Raw genomic sequence first — 7486 nt, forward strand, 5'->3', positions numbered from 1 at the left:
ATTTAAAGTGTAGTCCGCCCCATGTTTCCTTGCCGGTTCTTGAACGTCCATGTTGTACTAAGTGTGTCTCCAGCCAGCCCTGTGTTACCCTTGGTGTGTTTATTAAAGACTGTTGAGTGTGAGTATCCCTCGTCTCCTCGTTCCTCACTCCTCACAGTAGGCAATCGTTATTATTATTATTGTTGTTGTTGTTGTTGTTGTTGTTGTTGATATTTATAATAATAATAATAATTATTATTATTATTATTATTATTATTATTATTATTATTAAAGGTTTAGTATTAAAAATCTCTAAATCAACAAATATGCTGATATAAACGTTGATTATAATATCAATATTTTCTCACTGAAAATCATTAATAAACGTATACTAATAATCATAATAATAATAATAATAATACATTTATTGATTGTTGTTGTTGTTGATATTTATAATAATGATAATAATAATTATTATTATTAAAGGTTTAGTATTAAAAAACTCTAAATCAACAAATATGCTGATATAAACTATTATTAATAATAATACATTTATTGATTATTGTTAGTGATACAATTTTGATAATATAATCAACACGTTTATAATCAGCATGTTGATTTAGTGCTTTACTACTAAACATAATAATGATAATAATAATTAAATAATTATTATTAATAATTATTATTATATCATATATTGTTATTATAAAATGTATTGATTATAAATTTATTGATTATAATTTTAGTGTTAGTAATACAGGTTTGAAAGTCCATTTTCCCTAGGCCTTGTCTGAATTTTCATTTCCTAAAAAAGTTTTGTGCTGCTTTTGTTCGTTCTTTTCTCCCCTTTAGGACACCACAAAGTGGCCTGAACACAGAGATCAATTAGCTCCTTTTAAGTGAGATCAAAGCGACGTGGCCCCATGTCCAGGCATGAAGGCCAATTAAACCTGACCAGAAGGATGCTGGTCCCCATGGACCACTCACCACTGGACACATGCTATGGATTTAGCAATATTCTATAAAAATGCCACAAATCTGTATACTTATCATTTGATATACAAATATAAATGGTGTTATTTTGGAGGCCAGCAACACAGAACTTCTCATTCCTTACTTATTATAATCATATTCATAATAAATTATAGCCAATGTGAGGCGATAAAAGAGAGAAACAAAGTGTCAGTACAGGAGTGAGGGAGCGTGAGAGTGGAGTCGGAAGAGGAAACATCGAGTCTCAGTCCACAGACAGGTGCAGTGACCCTATCCACCTCTGGAGGTGCCACTTGCATTTTATGGGACATTTATGGTAGGCCAGCACTTTTTACCATGGCCACCTGGATGCAATAAGAGCGCAGCTCCTGAGCCTGCTTGTAGGAAACTCTCAGGAGCTCCCGCGGGAGGCAGGCCCTGTTAAGATGTTTATGATTCAAAAAGTGGTCCAGGGGGAAAACACTGAGAACTACAGAGAGGGATTTTGTAGAGCGAGCTTGTTTTCTTGTTATTCCCAACACTCCCCCAGAGAGCTGTTTTCCCTCCTCTTTTCTGGAGTAAACCCATGGGGAGAACAGGATTGATTTAGATGTTTCTTAAACTGTGCTGTGCATCTGTGCTTAATTGTGTTTGGTGGAAGGGTTGGGGTGATTTGATGACCAACCAGTTGGTTTTAGGTTTTGTTTTTTAAACAAAAAATCTGAATGAACTACAACAGAAATAAATCAGCTAGATTCCATTAATGTTTGGAAATTAAAGTGCAGTGAGTCAAAGTCCCTTGTGTCCAGATGGGCTGCTCTAATAACTTCATTAGGATTGACATGCTTCCTGTTCATTGATATATAGGTCTGTGGTCAGACCTTGTAGCTTAAATCGTAAATGTAATGGCAAAGACCATTTTTAATGTAATAATTATGTATTTTTACATTGTAAACATTAGACACTTTTTTTCTCTTTGTATATATATATATAACATTTAGCATTATTTACAGCTTTTATTTTAAAAGTCTAAATGTATTATTATATTTAATATTAATAATAATGTGTAAAATATTTTAGATAATTTCCATCCACATGTAAATCATAAGAACTATCAAATTCGAATGTACTATTGAAATAATAGTATTATTTATTATCTTCTAATAATGTTGTTTCATGACAAATGGCAAATACTTTTGTTTTTGTGTGTATTTTATTTAATATAAAAATGAAACTAGATTAAACAAAATGTAAAAGTTTTAGCATCATTTTTATTGTTTATTTTAAAGGTAAAAATACATTATTATTATTATTATTTTTGTTGTTATTATTATGTTTAAAAATGTTTTAGATGTGTATAATTATTTTAAAATTCTGCCCCATCTGAATCATAAGAACTATTCATTTTTAATTTTCTTAAATTTAAATACTATTAAAATAACATTATTATATATTATGTAATATTATTTTCAAATAATGTTATATATTACTTCATTATATTATATAGGTATTTTGATATGAAATAATATATACATCCTCTGTTACCCAAAGTCTTGCTTTAAATAGCTTCGCTATTTAAAATAGTCAATTAGACACCTGGAAACGACATAAGACTGAGAACTTCACAGCTCTAATGCCGCAGGTCTGTTCTTTTCTAGGCTGTAACCCATCTTCCATGCTGACCTTTGATGAGGGAGACCACAGCAATAAATCCTGTGCAGAATCCACTCACACCTTCATGTTTCAGTCCGCTAACTACATTTGACCATTCAGGGGGTTTAAAACTGCAGGCTCTAATAGCCAAGCAGATGGACCAGTAAATGATGGCCAAGACACGGCTACAAATCTGACGAGCTTAAACCAAAGCTGCTTTTCTACCCTTACACTTATGATTGTATCTGTATTATGTTGGCCATATACTAAAATTTATTTCTGTGGTAAATTAGCTAAATTAATTTTATGCTAGCATGTCTGATAAAGGCCTCTTCATCTCAGCATTCATTTCTGGTTTCAGCTGAATTCAAGTATATTTTCTGTAACATTTTGTGTTCCAGCATAAAACAGAGATCAACAGCTCTGCCAGGTCATTATTTATCTGTGATCTTAAACACACGGGGAAAGGATCAGTGCTTGGACCGGTTTCAGTGCTCTGAAAGTCCTTTTTTGCTCTCGTGGGATACATGGAGACCCCCGGGTCAGCACATGCAGGGAGCATTGAATGTGTTGATAGAGATGAGGGGGTGCTGGATAGAATAGAAATGCTAGCTTTTGACAGACGCTGCACAGATCTTCATCTCCAGATCCAGCCAGCTGAGGAACATCTGGAGCAATCCACACTCAGATGCAGACGCTGAAAGCTGTACTGTGAGTTACATTAGGGCCTTTCTCACCGCTTTAACAACATTAACAACACAGCAATGGCGAATGCGGCCTGTGAAATTTTCACGTTTGTTGATTTAGGTGGTGTTATATATATATATATATATATATATAACACCACCTAAATCAACAAAGTGACATCTTTTTATATAGTAATATTATTTATTATTAATTGTAGTAGTGGTATTAGTATTAGTATCGATAAGAAGAAAAATACAAAAATACTATGAAATACTTCATGTGAATAGGTTGACCTACTCTTAAAACTATTTTAATATTTTCATTGAGATTCCATATCCTCATGTTCATTGAATGACTATGTGGAATATTAGTATTTTTCCAAAATTAATTTGTCAAGACAACATGACCATTACTATTAAGCAATACAACTTAAAAAAAATAAATAAATGAATAAAAAATTGAAAAATCAGAAAGAAAGAAAGAAATACACCTTAATAAATTGGTATGTTATAACCTAAAATCTTAATGTTTAAAAATATATATATATATATATTATGGTACATGGACATGCATCAACAACCATTATTATTATTATTATTATCATTATCATCATCTAATAAAGTAGTAATAACTAGGTTGAAATTAAAAAGAGAGAGACCAGAGGCCTGACAGTCATCAAAGCACCTGGAATTTAAAGTTGTAGTCTTGATGTGAAATATTAAGCAATTACCTTGTTCCCTGCGTTTCCCCTTTAATTGTCAGGGCACACTGTTGGTTCGCCATAATTACAAACCAGTGACAAATTTTCAGACATGAGCTCTCATCAATGTGGTGACTCAAATCTATTTAGAATTTCTCAGTGTTCAGGCCACAAGACTGGTTACACACATTTCATTTCAAGAGCTCTGACTGAAGTTATTCCTCCCACAAAAGAGAAACAGGGGATGTATGTTGTAAATGGCACGTATCCTAAAATCAGACTCGGAGCCCCCACTGAGCCTGCTTTGCCACGGGATGAATAAATCAGTCTGGAGAAGAACCCAATGAACAAGACAACCATCTGCTGAAAAGCATAGTAAATCTCATCTAGTTTGGGAAACGTTACCATCCCTTCAGTTGCGCTGTAAGGATTTGCAGGCCTCACAAAATCCTTAACTATTAACAGCAATGCTAATGCTAACAGATTAATTGTGATATCATGATTACAAATGCACTACCATTGCCTCTCTGCTAAAAAAGATTATTTGTAGCTACTAGCTGTGTGTGCTAGTACTTTAGCATTAAAAGGATACATATTTCCCCAAAACTACAAGCGTTTCCATGTGACATTTTCCAGATTCAATGGAGAAATCAAACACATCTTCTCTCAAAACAGTGCCTTTGTTAGCTTTACCTAAAACAGTCTGTTTCATCTTAAGCTAACTTTGATCTGCGTCAGATCCTGACCTTTGATAAAGGACATCTGGATGAAAGCTTACTAATACAAGTACAATTTGTTTGGCTCTAAAACATTTTCTTTTATTTTCATATAGTATGCAGTGTCATTCAAAACGTCTATCTCATCATTTATACCTCATTTCATACACTTATGGAATGTTCATAAACTTAAAAATAAAAATCTGCTGAAAGTTTACTCAGGCCTTCCAAGATTTAGAGAAATGTAGCATTACATCACTTGGTCACCAGTGGATCCTCTGCAGTGAATGGGTGCCGTCAGAATGAGAGCCCAAACAGCTGATAAAAACAGCATAATAAATTAATTCACACGACTCCAGTCCATCAATTAATGATCTGTGAAGTGAGAAGCTGTGTGTTTGTAAGAAACAAATCCATCATTAAGGCAGATTAACTTTAAACTGATGCTTCTGGCAAAAATGCAGAAGTCCATAAACCATAACGCTTCCTACAGCAAAAAAAAAGTGCATCTGTTGTCCTCTCATATCAAAATCCACCAACATATTTGTTTAGATCTGTTTTGGCTTGAAAACAGAGTTTGATCTGTGCATATTTCTCTCCTGATTCAGACGAGACAACTTTTTCACTGAAGAAAGCAATACTATGGATAAAGGACTTGTATGTTAGCCCTTTATCGATTTAGGAAGCAACAATGTAATGTAATGCTAAATTTCTCCAAATCTGTTCTGATGAAGAAACAAACTCATTTACACCTTGGATGGCCTGAGGGTGAGTACATTTTCAGCAATTTTTCATTGTTGAGTCAACTAGACACTACTACCAGTCAGCTGAGCTCTTAATTAACATTTGAGAATATTATTATTAGTATTATTAGTATTATTATTAGTATTACTAGACTGCTGTTTGTTTCATCATGAGTGTGTCAGTGAAACTGAAGACGTTGATTGGCCACTGGAGGGCGATATTGACCCTCTATATAACACTGAGAATTGAGAAGTCCATCCAGGGGAAACTGTACTGAACTGTGCTGAAGAAGAACTAAATACTGTATAATAAGTCATTCATCAATATAAATCTGTTTTAATGCAGAATAGTAGTTAATATAAATTCAAAAATTGAAAATATACTAATCAAAATTTCATGAAGCGACATGACAACTACTTAAAAATAAATTAAAAAGTAAATTGTATGTTTATCACTACATATCGTGTAATGCAATTTGTTTGCTAATATTATTTTAGTGGACAACGTTTTTATTGTTGACCAACAAAATCTTACAGAAGAATGTATGTGGATTTTAATGAAACTTCTGGAAAAGAACTTTGCAAAGAAAAACGTCTTTTTTATTAAATGCTACACCAGATGTAATACGTGTTACGGTGTACGTAATGCAAATTTAATACGTTAAATAAGTACTAGTAATTCTTGTTTAGTTTTTAATTCTTATTGAATTCTTAATCAGTGGCGTTTGTAATGCATATTTTCAAATGAGTGAAAATAAATTAAAGCTGCCATTTATCTTGTTTTCAAGTCTCTGAAAAGTGCAAAGGTTCATTATAGCAAACACTCATTTAAAGATCAAAGTGGACCCAAAGTTCACTGCCACGTACAAGTGACTGTATGTGTCTGCTTCTCACTGCCATTAGCAGGGTTTGCTTTCTTTTACAGGATTTGTTTAGATCAGTGAAGGATTAACTCGTATGCTCCAAACAGCTCTAAGATTTGCCCGATAATAAAAGATATCATGTGTACACTCTTAAAAATCGGCCAAGTCCCAGAAACACACAAGTCAGAAAGTCACACAAGGACACAGTTCATTCCTCTCTGTAGCAATTACTTTCTTCATAGCACATCCCTGCTGGTGGAAAAATCTTAACCAAGCCTAAGCTAGTTTGCTGGTCTTGGGTGGTTCGCAAACTAGTTTAAGCCGTTTTTCTTTTTCAAAAGGCATAATTTCTAGTAGGCCTAGTGTACCTCCAGTGGATCAAACATATCATGCATTCTTTCTGTATTTTAATTGCTCCAGACATCTTTTATAGCAAGCTTTTATGAGTATGATTTTCTCAACATTTACCTAAAGCAGTCATTTAGCCTAGCCGTTTCTTTGCAGAACACAGTTTAGACGCAAGGGGGAGCCTTGCACAAATCTTACATAGGCACAACTACGACCCTCGGGCTCCAGTTTCACTACAAAGGATGTTCAGTGAACCTCAATCAAGGTAATTGATCCATCGATCTCCCCTAATGATGGTGAGACACAAGGTTTTTTAACCTTAAATGTGGAAATAGTGCCACAATTATTATTATTATTATTTTTTTTAATTATAGACGCACTCAGTATTTCTTTTCTGTTGGTGATCTGAATTAGACCTATCTGCAAGAATGCAGCATCACCAAAGTGAACGTTTTGCGATATTTCCTACGACACATCCGAAATAGCAAATCACTTTATTCTAAAAAATATATGTTAAATAAAGATGTTTTGCTTCTCATGTGATCTCAATATGGCAGCAACCATGACAGGCGACCCGCTCCATGTGCAATACTGAAATCTCCCACTTTTGAAACATTTTTAAAAGCATTTTCAGAAATACTATTGGTTATTTAGGTTTAAAAGCTGTATGTTTGTTTGTTTTAACCGTTTTTATCATGTATTGAGTAGCCTATATTTTAATATAACAATGAAATAATAATATAAATTTTAATATAAAAATAATAGCAATGAAAATTGTACAGCCTATTATTTGTTATTTTATATATTTTGCATTACTATCTATAC

The sequence above is a fragment of the Sinocyclocheilus anshuiensis genome, unplaced genomic scaffold (genome assembly GCF_001515605.1).
Source record: "Sinocyclocheilus anshuiensis isolate Anshui unplaced genomic scaffold, SAMN03320099.WGS_v1.1 scaffold404, whole genome shotgun sequence".
Lineage (NCBI taxonomy): Eukaryota > Metazoa > Chordata > Actinopteri > Cypriniformes > Cyprinidae > Sinocyclocheilus > Sinocyclocheilus anshuiensis.